The following is a 20,955-nucleotide window of genomic DNA, read 5'->3' on the forward strand; positions in this document are numbered from 1 at the left end:
AAATACTTCCAACTCATGCCATGCTCCATGGAGCAGCCAGAGTGATCTTTTGAAAACATAAATCGGATCATAGCACAGCACAATTGTAATAAAATGCAAGGTCCTTCTGCTGGCCCTTAAAGAATGATGTGCTTTGGACGCTCTCCCCATCTCTCAATCACACTGTTTCCTTGTTTCCTTTACAAACACACCTCATGTGTGCCGGCCTTTGCTCTTGCCACTCCCTTTGCAGGAACACTCTTTCCCAGTCTTCTTAGAAGGTACAGAATGGCAACATTTAGATCTCAGCACAAACAACTGCACATCCTCAGAGCAGCCTTTTCTACCCACCCATGTAAAACAGCAGCCCTCCCCGCTACCAGCCTCACTTCAGTGACTCTCCATCGCATCCCTTGATCACATTTCCCAGATATTCTCCCAGACCTCCAAGTCAGATTTCCTAGTGGTGGGACCTGCCAATCTTTCCTTTTATTAAGCTACCCCGGGGGATCCTGATATGCAACCAATTTAAGAACCTTGAGTCTGTGGTATAATGGGCAAAGAAAGAATAATAGGCATGTTGAGCTGGGCTGTGGTTCACGGCGAGTGTTTTGTTCCTCATGAGTTTTGAAAGTCCAATATTACAGTGATACAGGATACTACAAACCCACTGTAATTTTGCAGCAACAAATTACTGTCATTTCCTTGCTTGTCAATGCCACCTAAAACCTCAATCAACAAAACTGTGGAGAATCTGTTAGAAACAGAGCCAAAATTCCTCCAACTTCTTTGTAGAACAGTTATGATCATACTAGCGAGAGGACCAAGTAAATAATGGACAGCTAGAGGAGTTGACAAATTAGTAGGTTGAAGGAATACAGACACATTTTTTTAAGCCATGAATCTGTGGGTGCTTACATATAAATCTTTGAGAAAACACTCACTGTCACCAAGAATTTTAAGATTAAAATATTTGGTGAACTGGAAGGTACCAGATCAGGAGGGTTCAGGGGCCAGGGCCATGGCTGGGAGCAGCTCCATTCTGCTGCTCCAGCTCCTCCAGGTCACAGTCCTCACTCTTCCCCCTCTCGTGCTGCTCATGTGGCCCTGAGAGGCGTCTCTGTAGGGCTACTGCACCTGCAGGCCCAGCCTTCACGTTCTGCATATGTGGGTCTCAATACCAAGAAAGGTGGGAGGACTCAGAGCTGACCAGCCAAGTATAAGGACTTTGGTCGTGCTGTGCATCTGCAGCCCCTGACCAACTGTCTGTCTGCCCCATGTGAACTCTGTCCAAGAATCCAAGGGCTGCCTGAGCAGGATGACACGGTCATGCGCACGGTCAGAGGCACTGAGGCACCTCACATACCAAGTGTAACTGGCAGGACTCGCTGGTGCTGCAGGAACAGACGAGGGCAGATGAAATCCTCATCAAGGACACCTTCCACACCTACTGCCAACAGCGACTCATGCCTGGCATCCTGCTGGGCAATCGCATTGAAGTTTTTCATAGGGAGGAGCATATTGCAGTTGCAGGATCTGGGTGTACTGGGCCCCACCATCAAAGGATATGGCTGTACTGGGGTCTCATCTGTGGCCTATGCGCTCCTCTGAAAGCTGAAGTGGGTGGACAGTGGCTATAGGCTGGCGATGGGTGTCTAGCTCTCCCTTGTCGTATACCCTATCCACACCTACCTCAGCGAAGAGCAGTGGCAGAAGTATTAAGTTGGTGCAAAAGTAATTGCGCTTTTTGCCATTACTTTTAATGACAAAATGCAATTATTTCTGCACCAACCAATACCTGCCTCCTGCTGGCCAAGGGGGAGCTCCTGTGCTACTTCAGGCTCACAGAGGCCAACTGCAGCAGTGACCCCAGCCACATGGAGACCAGAACCTGCCATAACCCCTGGAATAAGAGTTACACCCTCCACAGGACCACCCTGATCTAACGGGATCTGAATCACCACCAGGATCCAATGAGACCTAAGTCACCACCTCGCCTGTGGCCAACCTGTTTGTAGTGTGGGCTTGAAGATGGCCACTTTTGGGGCTTCCTGTTAGAGAAGGAGATGTGGGGTCTCTTGGCCTCCAAGATCAAGGGCAAGTTCTCCCTTCAGGCCTCCATCACAGGCATGATCACCGTGGACAGCATGGAAGTGAGGATGTGCTGCCCAGTGCAGGCAGCCTGGAGGGTCCCTTTGGTTCCCTGAACAACGCCAGGTCTGGTATCATGTGGGGTGTGCTTGGAGCTGCTGAGTCCTGTCTGCTCGCGGCCAGGCATACACCCTGCACAGGCTCCAGTTTGGCGTTTTGTTGATCAGACACCAGCTGCTTCAGAAGTTGGCGGACACGCTCACTGAGGTCACACTGGACTTTCATGCCTGCCTGCAGCATGGCCACTTGAAGAATCAGTGCAAGGCAGCCCCAGGATGGGTCTCTCTGGCAAAGAGGAGTAACTGTGGAAAGGCCTGGATATTGCCTGCCAGGCCCGAGACATGCTGGGGGCATTGGAGTTTCTGATGACTATCACATGGTCCAGCACATCAGGAACCCGGAGGCCATGAAATCCTGTGCACATGACATGTGCACCCCGATCCTGGGAAGAGCTGTCACAGGAATCCAGGCATTCATGGCTGGCAAGTGAGCCCATGCAGCCAGGGTCCCAAAACTCTCAAGTCCCTTCCCAGAGACAGGCCTGGCTGGATTCCGAGCTTAGAAAGGAAGCCAGCGGATGGAGTGGGAAGTGAGAGACACTGATTTTAAAATATCAAAATTTCCCTGCTGCAGTTGTTTAGATGTGTTCCTTAAAAAGAAGATGGAATTCTCTGTAGTCTTTCCCAATCCACTTTTAACCAGGCAATAGAACAGACTACATTTACCTTGGAATAGAAACTTTTCTTGAGAGAAGGAGTGTGACATTGAATCAACTTCCTCAAGACCATCTTGGTCTCTGCCTAAACCCCCCTTACACCAAGAGTTCACAGTGCACCCTCTGACCCTCCTATCTTGGGGGAGTGCCTTATGCTGGACGTTGAAGCAGAATAAGAGAGGAAAATGAAGAGGCTACACGTCTGACCCCACAATGTTGGGCTGCATTTACTGGTAACCACCTGAGAAGTAGTTTCAGCCACAGAAGAAACGAACACATCTGGTGCTCTGAGTCACTGGGACGTGGTAGGGACCGCGTTTACTGGTAGCCACCTGAAAAGTAGTTTCAGCCACAGGAGAAACGAACACATCTGAGTGCTGTGAGTCACTGGGACATGGTGGTCTAGTCCATGTTTGAGTCTTAGGCTCTGCTGTAATAAATAAACCCAGGTTAGCACTGCCCAGACCCCTGGGGGGGTTATATACCAGGGATGCAGGGCTCAGGGCTGTGGACAGAGAGGACAGTTTCTGAACAGCAGAGGTGCAGGGCATTTTGTTCTTTCTGTCACCACACAGCTGATCACGCAATGATGGGAAATGACAGAGGTCTGGCTTCTCTGCTTGGACATGCCATATTACAGGGGGTCACAAATGAGATGGTAAGAGCACCATGGGCTTTGCAGGGACTGTGGCCTTGTGGGGTCAGGGCAGGCTGCCTGGTTTCTCTTCACATTGACTCTCAGCTGGGCCATCTCTGAGCTTGCTCAGAGGGATGAGTTTGCTCAGGCGGGATACCTCAGGCTGGATGCATAGGTCTTTGTACACAGTCTCCATGCTGTGCCCAACTTGTTTGAGCTCTGTTTCCAAATGGCTGATCTTTGCCACTTTCTGAGTGAACCCCTGGAGCTTTTCCTGGATATGATCTTGTTGTGGTCATTATAAAGCTGATAGATCCTCTCCTCTAACTGCTCTGTCAGATCTGAAACCTTTTAAAGAATAAGACATATTCTTGGAAAGTCAAACAAGAGGCATCACGAGCCATTTATTCAAAGTGGATCTCAAATTTCTACAATTTATCTTATAAAATGCTAAAACAAACACCACCCCCAAATAAAGAAAAAAAAACCCAGTGCAGAGTGCAGTGACTGGGGGGTTACACTTTTTTAAGAAGTAAAAACATACAAAGCCATTTGCCACACAGTGATGTTTTGGTCAATATCAGATTGTATATGCAAAGATGATCCCATAATGTTATAATATAATATCATAATTTTACTGTACCTTTTCTTTGTTTAGATACGTTTAGTTACAAAAATACCATTGTGTTACAGTTGCCTATAGTAATCAGTATAGTAACATGCTATGCAGCTTTGTGGCCTAGGAGCAATAGGCTGTACCATCTAGGTTTGTGTAAGTACACTCTGTGATGTTCAGACAATGATAAAATTGCCTAACTCAGAAATTGCGTTTCTCAGAAATACTCCCATTGTAAAGTAATGCATGATTTTATACAGTATAAATTCAACTAGGTTAGAAAGAAAGAACAGAAGCTAGAGAGGCATACAACAAAGTGGTTTCTGGATGATGTGTCACATACATGTTTTGACATCTTTTTTATTGCATTATGCATTTCTCTACTTTCTAAATTTTCTATGATATACCAGGGTATGTAGCAATAGGGATTGGTCAGGGGGGCAAAAAGGAGAAAATAGGTCAGGCACAGTGGGTTATGCCTGTAATCTTAGCGCTTTGGGAACCCAAGGCAGGAGGATGGCTGAGGCTAGGAGTTCAAGACCAGCCCGAGCAACATAATAATACCTCATCTCTACAAAAAAAATTGTTTTTTAATTTATGGGGTATGGGAGCACATGCCTGTAGTTCCAAGCTACTTAGGAGGTTGAGGTGGGTGAATCTCTTGAATCCAGGAGTTTGAAGCTGCAGTGAGCTATAATTGCACTACTGCACCCAGCCTGGGGTACACAGTAAGACCCTGTCTCCAAAAAACTGGTAGGGTAGGGGCAGGTAATAAAGTCAACCTGTCATCAACACACATGGAATCAGCAAGCTGTTCCACTCATGAGATTCATTATATTTGAAGAGGCATCAGGCACAACCATTAATTTAAGACATGAACATAACATCAGTCATTGCAAGACATAAGCTCCTGGCATGTTGAAAAACCCCAGCTCACCCATCAGAGAACATGTGATGACTTCTGGAGGGCACAGATGTGACAATGCAAGCTGTGCCTCAACCCCTACTACCGTCGCTCTTGGTCCCTGTTTGAAGTAAGAGTTCTGGGCATTGGATGCAGGGGGACCTGGGCCCTCAGCCTGGCCCTCTAACTTGAGCAAATCATTCATTTTCAAACCTTATCTATAAAATGAGTCCAAGTTCTTCTTTTCAGGATTGTTGGAAGGGTGAATTGAGATACAGATGGTCCCCAACTTACTTTGGTTTGATTTATAATTTTTCAACTTTATAATGAGTTTATTGGGGTATAAAGTATATTTTAAATTTATGAAACAAAAAAAGTTTAAAACATTTAATGATTGTGAAAGTATAAAAACAAGGAAAAGAATAGAAGGTGGCCATAAGATCAGCAAAGTTTAACACGTTTTGTGAGTGGAAGGATTATTTTTCTGCCAAAACAAACATGGGAACCATAGAGAAATTATTTCCCAGAACCTTTATAAGATTTTGAATTTGTCGTATCAACATTTAAGTCATTGGAGATGTCATTTTCATGGTATGCTTCCAATTTTCTATTTTTATTTTTTTAGACAGAGTCTTACTCTGTTGCCCATGCTGGAGTGCAATGACACAATCTCAGCTCACTGCAACCTCTGCCTCCCGTGTTCAGGCAATTCTCTGCCTCAGCCTCCCAAGTAGCTGAGATTACAGGCACCTGCCACCATGCTCAGCTAATATTTGTATTTTTAGTAGAGATGGGGTTTCACCATGTTGGCCAGGCTGGTCTTGAACTCCTAACCTCGTGATCCACCTGTCTTGGCCTCCCAAAGTGCTAGGATTACAGGCATGAGCCATCACACCCAGCCGGTATGCTTTCAAATTTAACATTTAAATCAGAAAAAAAGTCCCAAGCCAAATTTGAACACCCATAACCAATAACTGGAAACACAATTCAGTCAATATATGACTGACAGTATCGCAATTGTCCATACTATGGCTAAGAAGAAATGTCACCCCTCTCTAATGTCCCCATTTCCCCATCGAGACATAATCTATCCTAGCTCCATTTGTTTATTTATTATTTATTTATTTATTTGCTGGAAATTACAGTCACTTATAAATATCTGTGTCCTACCCTACAAGTTCTTTTGAGCCACATAATATAGAATGGCCAATAACCTAAGCAAAGGAGACAGAAACACTTGGTTTCAAGTCCTGGCTCAGTCACTTGCCAACTGTGTGATCCTGTGCAAATTATTTGATCTTTCTAAATGTCAGTTTCTTCATCTGTAAAAAGGTTGTAATCTTGTAAGAACTAATGATGATAGCTATTTATAAATGCTTATAATCCAGGTAGGTACTAAGCATTTTAAGTGTTTTACATGTAAACATTTTGCTACCTCTCACAAGAACTCTTTGAGGTAGCTACTACTATTTTCTCTGTTTTACACAAGAGGCAAACTGAGACATTGCTCAAGGTGTGCAGCTAATAGGTGATGGAGGTGGTATTCAAACCTAGCTCATCTGATGCCAAAATGAAATAACGCTTGTAAAGTGTTCAGTATAGCAGCTCTGTGAGTAGAGTCATCTTTTCACACCAGGGTTTCCTCATACTCCTACTCATCTGTCCCATTCAGCAGGTATTGAACCTAAATCACCTTGTGCTTCAAAGACGCAGTATTTGTTACTGACGCATTAGGAAAAAATACAAGTATAAGAATGTCAAGTGTCTCGCTCCTACTGAATTCATCACTACCCAATTGAGAGCCTCAAGAAGAATCATTTCCTGGAAGTTCTCCAAATCTGCCATTTTCAAAGGAAAAAAAATAAGTCTCAGCCCCTGAGCCAAGCATGAGCACCTCCAGACAGCCTCAGAAATGCCATTTAAACAACAACCAAAAAAAGCATCCTTGGGTAAAATACAGATGATACTGCCAAAGAAAAGAAAATCATAAATAAAGCAAACTTTTAAGCTTAAATTAACTTACCATTGATTCTAAGGAGAGCAGGTACTAGGTACTGCGCATGGCTGTGCTGACCCTAGACCAACTCTCATCTTATTCTGAATTCCCATTTTGAGCAATACAAAATAGCTAGCTTTCAGAGGTCATTTCTATGTGGCTATTTGTATATATTCTGGCCAACAAACATAGAAATTGTTATTACATGCATGGGAAGAAAAGAGAAAATCTGCTTAACATCACTAATGATCAGAGAAATGCAAACCAAAACCATAGTGCGATGCCATCCTACTCCTGCAAGAATGGCCATAATCAAAAAAATAAAAAAATAACAGATGTTGGCAGGGATGCCGTGAAAAGGGAACACTTCTACACTGCTGGTGGGAACGTAAACTAGTACAACCACTATGGAAAACAGTGTGGAGATCCTTAAAGAACTAAAAGTAGAACTACCATTTGATCCAGCAATCCTACTACTGTGTATCTACCCAGAGGAAAAGAAGTCACTATACGAAAAATATATTTGTGTATTTGTATATGCATGTTTATAGGACCATAATTTGCAATTGGAAAAATGTGGAACCAGCCCAAATCCCTATCAATCAATGAGTAGATTAAGAAATTGTGAGATATATATATATATATATATATATATATATATATACACACACACACACACACATACACACACACACCATGGACTGCTACTTAGCCTTAAAAAGGAACAAATTAATGGCATTCACAGCAGCCTAGATGGGACTGGAGACTATTACTCTAAGTGAAGTAACTCAGGAATAGAAAACAAAAAATCAAATGTTCTCACTCATAATTGGGAGCTCAGTTATGATAGGATACAAATGCATAAGAATGATACAATGGACTTTGGAGACTTGGGGGAAAGTGTGGAAGGGGGTGAGGGATAAAAGACTACAAACTGGGTTCAGTGTATACTGCTTGGGTGATGTGTGCACCAAAATCTCACAAATCACCACTAAAGAACTTACTCATGTAACGAAATACCACCTGTTCCCCCAAAAACTTATAGAAATAAAAAAGCAAAAAATAAAAATAAAGAAGGTGAAAAGAAAGTTTCTAATTCCTGTTTCAGACTTAGACCCTTAGATATTCTGAAACTAAGGAGTTCTGCCATGGAGATATATGTTTCTTTAAATCTCCCTAAAACAATCATTTCATTTGTACTCAGTGATAAAATTACAGAATCTATCATACTGTGCTCTTTTCCTTTGTGGTGTGGGTTAGAGAGAGACAAGATCAGAGATATCTGAGAACATGAAACTTCAATGGGAAATTGATGATCTTTAGCCCCTTCTTTAATGGCTGCAATTTGGTTCTTCACCCATCCTTAATCCCTGTTGCACATGCTGCAATCCTCTTTTTCATTCTGACCATGCACATCAGGTCCAGCTCCATCATCTACTAAGAGACTGCCTTTGCCAAGCGTTCCCAAATTAGTCAGTGGGAGACATTGTGTGGCCACATTGGGAAGTTGTGGGAGGCTCCTATTCCAGCCTCTTGTCATGAAGCCAGTGGACAGGGTTGACCATTCGAACTCTCAAGAGGCATGCAGGTGAAGCTCTGGTGTTTTAAAACCTCCAAGAAAAAATGGAAGAGAAGATGGAACACTTTGGAGAAGAGAAGAGAATTTCATTTACCCAGGATGCTGGTCTCTCCAAACTCACCAAGTTGTATGCATTAAATACACACAGCATTTTGTATGTAATTATACGTCAATAAAGTGATTTTTTAAAAAGTGCTAGTCTTACGATTTTATATTAGATTCCAGTGGTATTTGGAAAGTCCAAGTAAAAGAGAACCAAAACAAATCATATACTTTTTATATATTTGATAAAATTACGTTTATATTTAATATAACATATATAGTATACATTTATATAATTTATAATTATAGCATAAAATACATGTTATATATAATACATGCATATGTATAACGTGTCTACTCACATGAAATTGGGGTATAAAAAATGTTCTTGCACTATAAAAACACTCTTTAATCTTCTCTTGGGGGCATAAGGTATGCAAAGTGGCCTACTCCTTTGCTGAACTCCCCTTCTCCCCTCTCCCTCCCAACCTCTAACTCTATACTCTCTAGAAGCATAAAGAAATGCATCCAATTACTCAAAAGAGCCTCTGGCTTGTTAGTGCATTTTGAAAAAGTAAAGTAGAAGCAGGCCCAGGTAGAGACATACTCCCTGGCCTCCAAGTTGACTAATAATGGCACATCTCTGATAAGATAGTGATTTGATGCCTCTTCAAATTGCTATTCTTTAAATATTTAAAATTTTCACACTTATTTAAATTTACATGAAATTCCTAAATATATAAATGTAATTTTGACTTTTTTTTTTTTTTGAAGTATTAGGCATGGTAAGAAAAGGACACAAGCGAGACAACCCTATCTTCACTCCTCTGTATTAGAAGTCACACTCTTGACTCAAATGTGCTTTAATTGACTCTAAAACAGAAGCCCTGCAGGTAATCTGATCCACTCTCCTTAGATGGCAGTTGGGGAAATAAGAAAGCTAATATTTGAGATTGTTCCTTGGGAGTCTTGGTCCCTTCCTAAATAGAATAGGCATATTTTTATTCCTATCACTGTCCTACTCTCCTGAGAAGTTCTGGTAAATTAAATTCTCACTGTCTCATTACATTTACAGTGATATTTTGGTTTCTCTTAAGGAAATACAGAAAATGGTCTATGTGTCCAGAAAGACAACTATCACATGTTCTCACTCATATGTGGGAGCTAAAAACATTGATCTCATGGAGGTGGACAGTAGCATGATAGTTAGCAGAGGCTGAGAAGGGTGTGGGGGTTTGGGGTGTGAAAATAAATAGAGATCGGTTAATAGGTACAAATATATTGTTAGAAGGAGTAAGTTCTTGTGTTGGACAGCAGAGGAGGATGACTACAATTAGTAACAATGTATTGTGTATTTCAAAATAGCTAGAAGAAAGCATTGAAATGTTTCTGACACATAGAAATAACTACTCAATGTGATAGAAACCCTAAATACCCTGATAAATCATTACACACTCTATGCATGTAATAAGACATCACATGTACCTCAAAAATGTACAAAGAAAACATGACTTATGTTGCATGCCCTTCAGTGAGATTTTGAGAATTCCTAAGGATTGCTGTTGTTGGGGTTAAGGGAGAAATCGATTCTTAAGAAGATAGTAGGCTGGATGTGGTGGTTTACGCCCATAATCTCAATTCTTTGGGAGGCCAAGGCGGGTGGATCACTTGAGGTCAGGAATTCAGGCCAGCCTGGCCAACATGGTGAAACCCTGTCTCAACTAAAAATACAAGAATTAGCCAGGCATGGTGGCAGGTGCCTGTAATCCCAGCTACCCTGGAGGCTGAGGCAGGAGAATTGCTGGAATCCAGGAGGCAGAGGCTGCAGTGAGCCGAGATCACACCACTGCACTCCAGCCTGGACGACGGAGTGAGACTCTGTCTCAATAAAAAAGAGAAGATAGTAGACACCCCTCCTCTGCCTGCCCAGCATTCCACTGCTCCTCCTTCAGGTAAAAAATCTTGCTGATATTCCCTTGGAGAAATGCTCCTCCTCCAGTGTCAGTTCCTGTGGCTCCAAAGAAGCAGATGTTCCAGAGCTGGCACTGTAACTGGTTCAGAGAAGGACCTGTGACCCAAGCCAGGCCAAAGAGAGTCAGAAAGTTTGCAGGAACCCTAGGGAAAAAGAACTCTCTGTAGGATTTGTTGGTAGAAGGAAAACTATAGCTCTATTTGGCCGTTTTTGCCATAATACAGAAAGAGAATGGAGCCACAGGAAATGAAGCAGAGCTAAGAAAAAAGAAAAATCTTCTTAAGAACATGATTTCACAGTTGGTCCAGCCATGTCTAAAGCCAGGTATATCCCCAGATTTTAGCTCTGTGAACAAATACTACCCTCTTTGCTTAAGCCTATCTGAGTGGGATTTTCTGTCTCTTACAAATGAAAAATTCCTGATTAATAAAACCAAACTTTATGATCAGCCTTCCCCTCAACCAAAAAAAAAAAAAAAAGAAAAAGCTTTCACTCTAATACTAGAAAATGGGGCCTTTCTCTGAGGATAGGTTATAGTTTATCTCTGGATCTGGAGGACTCCAATTGGAGGAGAAAATTAAGACTGAGAATCAAACCCCACTTGAACTAGATTTATTTAACAGAAAAATTATTCAATCCTTCAACTAGTATTTGTTGAGCAACAAATACATGCTGGGCAAATGAATGTGCCAGCACCAGGACACAGCCATTAATAAGAGCTAGTATCTGCCTTCTGATGCATGCATTTCAATGGAGGAAAAGTAAAATAAACAAGTATATGCTATGCTTTTTGGTAACAAGCAAATAAAAAGGATAAAGAGAATAGAGAGTAAAGGATGGTGTAATAATTCATTCTCATGCTGCAAATAAAGACATAACTGAGACTGGGTAATTTATAAAGGAAAGAGATTTAACTGACTCACAGTTCAGCATGGCTGGGAAGCCTCAGGATACTTACAATCATGGTGGAAATGGAAGCAAACACATCCTTCTTCACATGGCAGCAGGAAGGAGAAGAATGAGAGCCCAGTGAAGGGGGAAGCCCCTTATAAAACCATCAGATCTCATGAGAACTCACTCACTATCAAGAGACCAGGATGGGGGAAACTACCCTTATGATTCAGTTATCTCCACCTGGTCCCTCCTACAACATGTGGTGATTATGGGAACTACAATTCAAGATGAGATTTGGGTGGGGACACAGCCAAACCACATCAGATGGGTTGATAGCGGAGACCGCCCTGAAAAGGCAGCATTTGAGCAGGAACTGGAAGAAACTGCAAAATGGGCGCAGCTCTCTGAGGGACCCATGTTCCTGGAAGAAGGTAAAGCTAATGCAAAAGCTCCAGGGTACGAGTGTGCAGGGTAGGGCCTAGGAACAGCAAGAATAATGTGGCTGGGGCACCATGGGGAAGGTGTATGGGAGAAAAAGTCAGATCCTGCAGGGCCTTGTAGACATCGTAAAGACTTCAGCTTTTACTCTGAGTAAAGTGGCACCACTGGAGGCTTTTGAACAGAGGAAAGATATTATCTGACTTTTTAAAAGAACACTATAGCTGTTGCACAAAAAAATAGTTTATTAGGTATTATCTGGGGGCAACATCTCTCAGCTTTGGTTCTTGCCCCCAGATAATTATATATAAGAGAAATAGTATAAAAGCCTCTAAATCCAAATTGGTTATTAGAAGTCTACCATACGAATTAAAATGAACAACTGGATTCCCAAATATGCCTATAGAGGAGTTCAAGACCATAGCATGCAAATAATTATTAGTTTAGTCCCCCATAGTGGTTCTCGATTCTCCATCAGAGACCATTTTGCCCCCTACCCTTACCCTGAGATAACTGGCAATGTCCAGGGAGCTTTGTGATTGTCACAACTGGTACGGGGTGGGAAGTGGGGAGAGTGCAACTGGCATCTAATGGGTGGAGGCCAGGGACGCTGCTAAACATCCTGTAATGCACAAGACAGCCCGCACAACAAAGAATTATCCAGCCCCAAATATCAATAGTGTTGAGGTTGAAAACCCCTATATTAATGTAAAGATTCATTGTCCTCAGACTTTGTTAGTTATTCTTAAACTTGCAATAAATGTAAAATCAGAGAAGCACAAACTGAGTTGAATTATCTTCCTTTTCGGCTAATCATTTAAAAGGCAAAAATTATAGTTGCTGTTTTGCATTTAAGAACAATTTCTTGAGGAAAAAAATTTGCATAGTGTCCTGTGCTCTCAAATCAAAGCAGGAGATCCTTAGGAAGAAAGTGACATAAGAATGTTTCTGAGTTTGCAACAGGAAGACTTTAAAATTTTTTTAATATAAAAATGTCATTTCAGGAAAACAAAAGCACCCGGCACAGATTTTGCTTCGGGGGAGAAAAATTCCTTTGAAAACCCAACTAGTTGTATAATTAAGTGATAATGAATGCAGAGCTGTACTTTGTATTCCATTCCAGCACATTGGAGTTGAATCTAGTCTTGAAAAGCTAAATCCCTCAGTGCTCTGGCCTCTCATCAGTGAAGTGCAAATCAAGGCCTTTAACTGCTATAGAAGGGGTGGCTCCAGAAAAATGAACTACAAATATTATGTTTTCAAACTGCCTACTTTCAAATGTATGCTGAGTTGTCTGTGCAAAACTGCATTAAATAAAAAGAAACTTTTCACTGGAACAAGAAAGCAAGCTATCAGATGTAATATTTTACATGATGGTTTATGCATAATAGAATAATAATCTATTTTTAAAAAGAAAGAGGGTTATTAATGTCCATTTGATAATGGATAATGATAATCACTGGTGATTTCACTTAGAGAAAGACTAAATAATGTCTTTTATTTGTACTCTAGCTAATGTCATGTGTAAGAAAGTTGTATGAGAGTATATGCATGTGCTGGATTGAGCTTTTTGCTTGGTTATAGAGATACAGTGTAGTATAGATAGTACTTGGAAGTTTGGTTTAACAAAAATTGGATACACTTCTTTAAAATTACTTCAACAAAATCATAATAGGGGAACTTCAAATATGAGAAATTAATAACTTGATGTGCTATTTAATATTTATCATCATAATTAAAGGATATAATATAATCAGCCTGTGGCTAGCCAATCATTCAAAGAAGCCACTATTACTTGGTGCTTTTATCTTGACTTAAAATGAACAAACAGAAAAAGACAATTTTGACTGTGCTTCTATAAAAATTAGTATTTTTCCCAAAAAGAGAGAAAAACAAAAATTCCATATACAAAGAACTTAGGAGGAAAACCTGATGAAAAGCAAAATAGACCATACAATACCCATTCAAGTTTAAATAGCATTTTATAAACATTATACTAGTCTGTTCTCACACTGCTATAAAGAAATATCTGTGACTGCATAATTTATAAAGAAAATAATTTGTTTAATTGACTCACAGTTTCACATGGCCAGAGAGGCCTCTGGAAACTTACAGTCATGGGTGAAGGGGAAGCAGGCAAATCTTACATGGCGGCAGAAGAGAGAAAAGCAGGGGAAACCACCACTTATAAAACCATCAGATTTCATGACAGCTCACTCACCATCATGAGAACAGCATGGGAGAAACAGCCCTCATGATCCAATCACTTTCCACCAGGTCCCTCCCTTAACATACAGGGATTACAATTTGAGATGAGATTTGGGTGGAGACACAGAGCCAAACCATATCAAACATGTTTAAATGTCTGAAGAAAAACAGGGCTTAAATTAATGCCAGATGGATTAAAGTCTTAAACATAAGACCTAACACCATAAATACCCTAGAAGAAAACCTAGGCAAAATCATTCAGGATATAGGCATAGGCAAGGACTACATGATGAAAACACCAAAATCATTGACAACAAAAGCCAAAACAGACAAATGGGACCTAATCAAACTCCACAGCTTCTGCACAGCAAAAGAAACAATCATTAGAGTGAACCGGCAACCAACAGAATGGGAAAAAGTTTTTGCAATCTACCCATCTGACAAAGGGCTGATATCCAAAATCTACAAAGAACTAAAACAGATTTACAAGAAAAAAAACAAACAAGCCCATTCAAAAGTGGGCAAAGGATATGAACAGACACTTTACAAAAGAAGACATATATGAGGCCAACGAACATATGAAAAAATGCTCATTATCACTGGTCATTAGAGAAATGCAAATCAAAACTACATCGAGACACCATCTCATGCCAGTTAGAATGGTGATCATTAAAAAATCTGGAGACAACAGATGCTGGAAAGGATGTGGAGAAATAGGAACACCTTTACACTGTTGGTGGGAATGTAAATTAGTTCAACCATTGTGGAAGACAGTGTGTCGATTTCTCAAGGACCTAGAAATAGAAATTCCATTTGACCCAGCAATCCTATTACTGGGTATATATCCAAAGGATTATAAATCGTTCTATTATAAGGACACACGCACACAAATGTTCATTGCAGCACTGTTTACAAGAGCAAAGACGTGGAAGCAACCCAAATGCCCACTGATGATAGACTGGACAGGGAAAATGTGGCACATGTACACCATGGAATACTATGCAGCCATAAAAACCGATGAGTTCATGTCCTTTATAGGGACATGGATGAACCTGGAAACCATCATTCTCAGCAAACTGACACAAGAACAGAAAATCAAACATCACATGTTCTCACTCATAGGTGGGTGTTGAACAATGAGAACACATGGACACAGGGAGGGGAGCATCACACACTGGGGGTCTTTGGGGAGGAACTAGGGGAGGGACAGCGTGGGGTGGAGAGTTGGGGAGGGATAATATGGGGAGAAATGCCAGATATAAGTGATGGGGAGGAAGGCAACAAACCACATTGCCATATATGTACCTATGCAACAATCTTGCATGTTCTTCACATGTACCCCAAAACCTAAAATACAATAAAATATACATTAAAAAAAGAAAAACAGGGCTTTATGATAGGAAGGTAAATAAATGACAAAAGCAGTAAGACAACATACTTATTGGTATCACGCAAATAGGTACCTACCTGACATAATAGAGAGCACAGGTTCTTGCATTGTTTTGAACATAGGAACAGACTATAGCACAACAAAATCCTGGAAGGAAACAGCCTGCCTCAAAGCTATTAAGGGACTACCGAGAAAGACCAGGACTTGAGTCAAACAAGTCTGCTCAAACTAGGCTGTACACTACAACTATTCTCTGCACTGCGATAACATGTTAACATAAGGAAGAACTTTGGGAAAAAATCAGGTTGGTGACACGGTAAGACAGACCAATGGGATGGAGCAGCTGGATAGGATAAAACACAGTGGGAGAGGTATTTTTTGGTTTTTGTTTTTTTGTAAACACATATACTTTCAAGCCTGTCTACTTGAGAACTTACTGGAGAAGGCAGACAAATTGCTTTTTCTGCTGACTCTAGTCAATGAGTATAGGAATTAATTGGAATTACATGTCCACATTGTCTGTTCCATCTGTGAGTCAACATCCCTGCAGAAACCACACCATGGACTAAGAAGTATGCAGTCTGCAGCCTGGATGATTTACCCATGAGATTTCAGTAGATAAGTAGTAAAGGCTATAGAACTGAGCAGGCTGGGAAGGAGGCTTTCGGGATGCCTTTGCTGATGCCAAACATGAAATGTTATCAGTCCACCTGAAGTTCAAAGAGTCCCAGGAGCCATCTGATGGATGAGCCACAAATTAAATTAGACCTTTTTAGGTGAGTAGTTGGAGAGTTAGATGAACTAACACTTCTTTTCTGATACTTTTTGAGTAAACGACACTACAGTGGTACAAGAGAGGGTGGCCTTTGGGAAATGTATTGCATTGAGCTATATTTTAAATTATTATTGGTTAATGAGAATGTCTTTTTTCTCAAACTGGATTGTATGTTTCTTATGTTTCTGTTATCAACCTCCCATCTCCAGCATTTAGCTTTTATTGATGGCTTTTAGCAAGGCCCTGCCCAGGGAAAAAAATAAAACTATAAAGAGTCACAGAGGACATTTTTAAGATTTGAAAGAAAAATTGCAGAAAATAAATATTTTCAATAATTTTTTCTGAAGGCTTATGTAAATTATTGGCATGTTTATGGATTATAACTCCATTTTTGTGGTTGTTTTTAACATCATGAATCAGAATGTGAAAAAAAAATGAGCAATATTAGAAAAGCAGTAGAAATATCTTAATGCCACTGAAGGCCCAGCAGAGATTAAAACTCTTTTATCAGAATATAAGAGTTAGAGAAATTGTGAATCATGAGAAGATACATAGAAGTTACTTTGAACTTCAGTTGGCTCACAGGCCTGCCACAGTCTACTGATGTATGGCCAGAGTCTTTGGTTGCAAATAACAGAATATATTTTTTCTGGTTTAAGCAGAATAGGAATGTATTAAAAGAAGCCAGGCAGCTCATGGAATCTTTGAGAGGGCCACAAGCCGGAACCTGAAACCATCTAGCCAGGAAACCAAGTCATCCCATTGGATTCTCTAGTGAAATGTCACCACCACCACCAATCGCATCAGTCCTCCTTGGGACTAGACACCAGAAACTCCTCTGCCAATGCCCCAGATGAGTGGACACCATTGCCCTCACTATGCCCAGAAGGCTGACTCTCCCTTAGGTAAGGCCAACTCCCACATGTGATGACATTTTTATCCTCTGAATCAAGCCTTACATGGGTGGTCACAATCGGTAGAACTAAGCCACATACCTGCATCCTAGGTGCAAGGGAGTCCAGAGATATGAGGTTTTTGCCCTCAACTTTGAAAAGGACTTATAAAGTCAGAAATTTTCACAATGTATGGAGAAATGTTCAAAGATGGCAAGCAGCCACAAATTACTAAAATCCTCTATGAATTCCAATACGCCTTTTTTCATCCATAGTTCTTCTACCCAAATCCTCCCTTCCAGGCATCCTGATCTCTTATTACTCCTTTTACAACCTACTTCCCATCTTAGCAACATGAGGCTTATTTAAATAACGTTCTCAAGATCACACAACTACTGAGAAATAAAAATCTGGATTTGAGCCTAAATCCCTTCTGAAATCCAGACTCTGTACCTTAGTTGATATGGTTAGGCTTTGTGTCCCCAGCCAAATCTCACCTTGAATTGTAATTCCCATTATCCCCACATGTCAAGAGAGAAACCAGGTGGAGGTGATTGAATCATGGGGTTGTTTTCCTTCATGCTGTTCTCATGATAGTGAGCTCTCATGAGATCTGATGGTTTTATAAGGGGCTCTTCCCCTTTCACTTGGCACTTCTCCTTCCTGCTGCCTTGTGAAGAAGGTGCCTTGCTTTCTCTTCACCTTCTGCCATGATTGTAAGTTTCCTGAGGCCTTGCCAGCCATGCAGAACTGTGAGTCAATTAAACCTTTTACCTTTATAAATTACCCAATCTCGAGCAGTTCTTTCTGGCAGTATGAAAATGGACAAATACACTAGTCATGTGTTGAAAGTTGATTTAAAGTCTACACTTCATGCTATGTCCCAAAGCACCAGGTTTACTGTACTAGATACTTAGCACCATGTACTAAGCAGACAGTAATTTAATTCATCTCAATAGATATGTTTTTACTGCCTGGAATGGAGCCTTAGGTTCAGCCACATAGAAATTATATAATATTGGACAAATTATTTACCCCTCTAGATCTGTTTTCTCATCCACAGAATAGAATGGTGTGCTTCTCATCTGGTTAATGTGACGACAGTTTTAGAAATGGGGGGCACAAACGTGGACCACAATAAGCACACAATAAATATCAGGTCCATATATTTAAAAAACCTAAGAACATGGCCTTGTGCTTTAATGGAGTAAGAGGCTACCTATCCATGTAATTTTCATGGTCCTAGGAAGACCCTCACCCTTCCACATACCTCTCCAATCCACCTCCAGACGCAAATTCCTTTCAATCACACATATCTGCCCACAGATGAATGGAGTCAGGAAATGCCAGAATCCAGCCATGAGGAATGAGGTTGAAAGATCATGGATCTGAATAACCCACATTGAGATGGCAGTGGTAGTTGTGAGGTCTCATCCTGAGAGCAATTTTACAGAAAGAGGAGGGAGGAAGACAAAGGTCACTGGACTCTGGTAGTGGCAGCAGATGGGAACCACAGGGGGATGTCTGGATGAAAATAGGGAAGAGGCAAATGCTGGAGTGGCCCAGGCATTCCTCAAAGTGACAAAGAAGTCCCACTTGACCAACACGGAGGGTGAGCAGTGAATATGAATGACCCATAAGACTCAGAATAGGTGGTCACAAAAGAGGGAAAGCCATGATGTCTGGTGTGTCTGTATTCCCTTATAAGGGAACAAACTACCCACAACTCCAGGGCCCATGTAGTCCCAGGTGAGGAGATTAGGAGAGAGGGGTGATGGGGCAATTTCACTCCACTGGGACTCTAGGGGCAGAGTATTGAGAGCATCAGCACTGGCCTGTGAAACCTCCTATGTGTTCCCTCTATTTACATAAATGTAACTTATACACTCCTCCCAGAATACATATTTTTATTATTAATTTTTAAAAGGTCAAGTGCATTGGTTCATGCCTGTAATCCCAGAACTTTGAGAGGCTCAAGAGGGAGGTTTGATTGAGGCTAGAAGTGTGAGACTAGCCTGGGCAACATAATAAGACCTCTGCTCCTAACAACAACAGCAAAATCTTTTTAAAATTGAGGCAGGGGTATAACTTAAGCCCAGGAATTCACAGCTACAGTGAGTTACAATCACGTCACTGCACTCCAGCTCAGGCGACAGTCAGATTGTCTGTCTGACTTTTTATTTTTTATTATTTTTATTAAAAAAAAAAATAAAAAAATAAAATAAAACTAACAAAAACCTAACTGAAATAATGGCCTGAGCTAGAAGCTATTACAGAAAAAACTGGAATTGTGAAGATTTCATGGGCATGCCCAGTCCAGACACACTCATCTGTCTCTCTCTCCTGCGAAAATACTTCCTCCCTGTTACTGTGTGATGGACTCCTATTCATACTTCAAGACTCAAATTAATTATTCCCTTCATTGTGAAGCCTTCCCTCAAAACTCCAATCACTCCCTTCCAAGTTGTGAGAGGCTTTTATGCTGACATTTACTACAGTGCTTGTCTCCCTCCTTGACAGTAAGCACCTTTATTTTGCCATGCCATCATGCTCTATGTGCTATAGATTGTAGGCTACGGTATGCACTGTGCCACATTAAACTTTTCGGCGTCAGCAGCTAACACAACATATGGCACTATGGAAATAATTAATTCAGGTACCATTAGGCTGAGATGGTTCCAGCACCCTGATTTCTAACTGAAACTGAAAATAGAGTAGAATAGCCATAGCCTAGGAAAACAAAACAAACTTAACCAATCATTGCATCATGATTCACAATAGCAAAGACATGGAATCAATCCAAATGACCATCAATGATAGACTGGACTAAGAAAAGGTGGTACATATACACTATGGAATACTATGCAGCCATAAAAAGGAGCTAGATCATATCTTTTGCATGGACATGGCTTAAAGCCATTATCCTCAGCAAACTACCACAGGAACAGAGAATGAAACACCACATGTTCTCACTTATAAGTGGGAGCTGAACAATGAGAACACATGGACACAGGGAGGGGACCAACATACACCTGGGCCTGTATGGGAGAGTGGTGGGAGGGAGAGCATCAGAATCAATCGCTAATGCTTGTGGGGCTTAATACCTAGGCAATGGGTTGATCGATGCAGCAAACCACCATGGCACATGTTTACCTATGTAACAAACCTGCATGTCCTGCATATGTATCCTGGAACTTAAAATTAAATTTAATTAAAATTTTAAAAAGAGAAACCACCCACTAACCTCTAACTAGAAAACTTTCACTTTAGTCAATGAAATATTGTCTTTGTCTTGCTTCTACTAACACCTTATAAACGTTTTTTTCCCTCTCTTTCCCTCAGTGGAGCCCCCACCAGCTGTAGTTTGGTGCCGCCTGATTTATGAATTGCTGTCTGCTCATATAAACTCTAAAATTTAAATGTGCCTGTCTATTTAATGGCACAGAGTTGTGCTCAAAAGACATTAATGGGTAACCAGACCTGATCCTTAATTCTGTCTCCCCTCAGTTGTGCTTTGTCTCCTGGTTGGCACCTTTCGTGCACCTCATGTTTCCTTGGCTGGTGATATAGTTTGGCTGTGTCCTTACCCAAATCTCACCTTGAATTGTATAATCCCCAAATGTCAAGGGCAGGGCCAGATGGAGATAACTGAATCATGAGGGCTGTTTCCCTCATACTTTTCTCGTGGTACTGAATAAGTCTCACGAGATCCAATGTTTACGTAAGGGGTTTCCCCTTTCATTTGGCTCTCACTCTTTCTTGCCTG

General features: G+C 41.1%; 1 long non-coding RNA gene across 1 annotated transcript; it reads left to right on the plus strand.

Moving 5' to 3' along the window:
- The first annotated feature begins 7,547 nt into the window (after positions 1-7,547).
- Positions 7,548-20,136, plus strand: LOC116557091. Its single transcript, XR_004271355.1, has 2 exons — positions 7,548-7,622; positions 20,026-20,136. It is a non-coding gene; the product is annotated as an uncharacterized LOC116557091 (long non-coding RNA).
- Positions 20,137-20,955: the final 819 nt, after the last annotated feature.

The sequence above is a fragment of the Sapajus apella genome, unplaced genomic scaffold (assembly GCF_009761245.1).
Source record: "Sapajus apella isolate SASKATOON/1434 unplaced genomic scaffold, GSC_monkey_1.0 scaffold2, whole genome shotgun sequence".
Classification (NCBI taxonomy): Eukaryota; Metazoa; Chordata; class Mammalia; order Primates; family Cebidae; genus Sapajus; species Sapajus apella.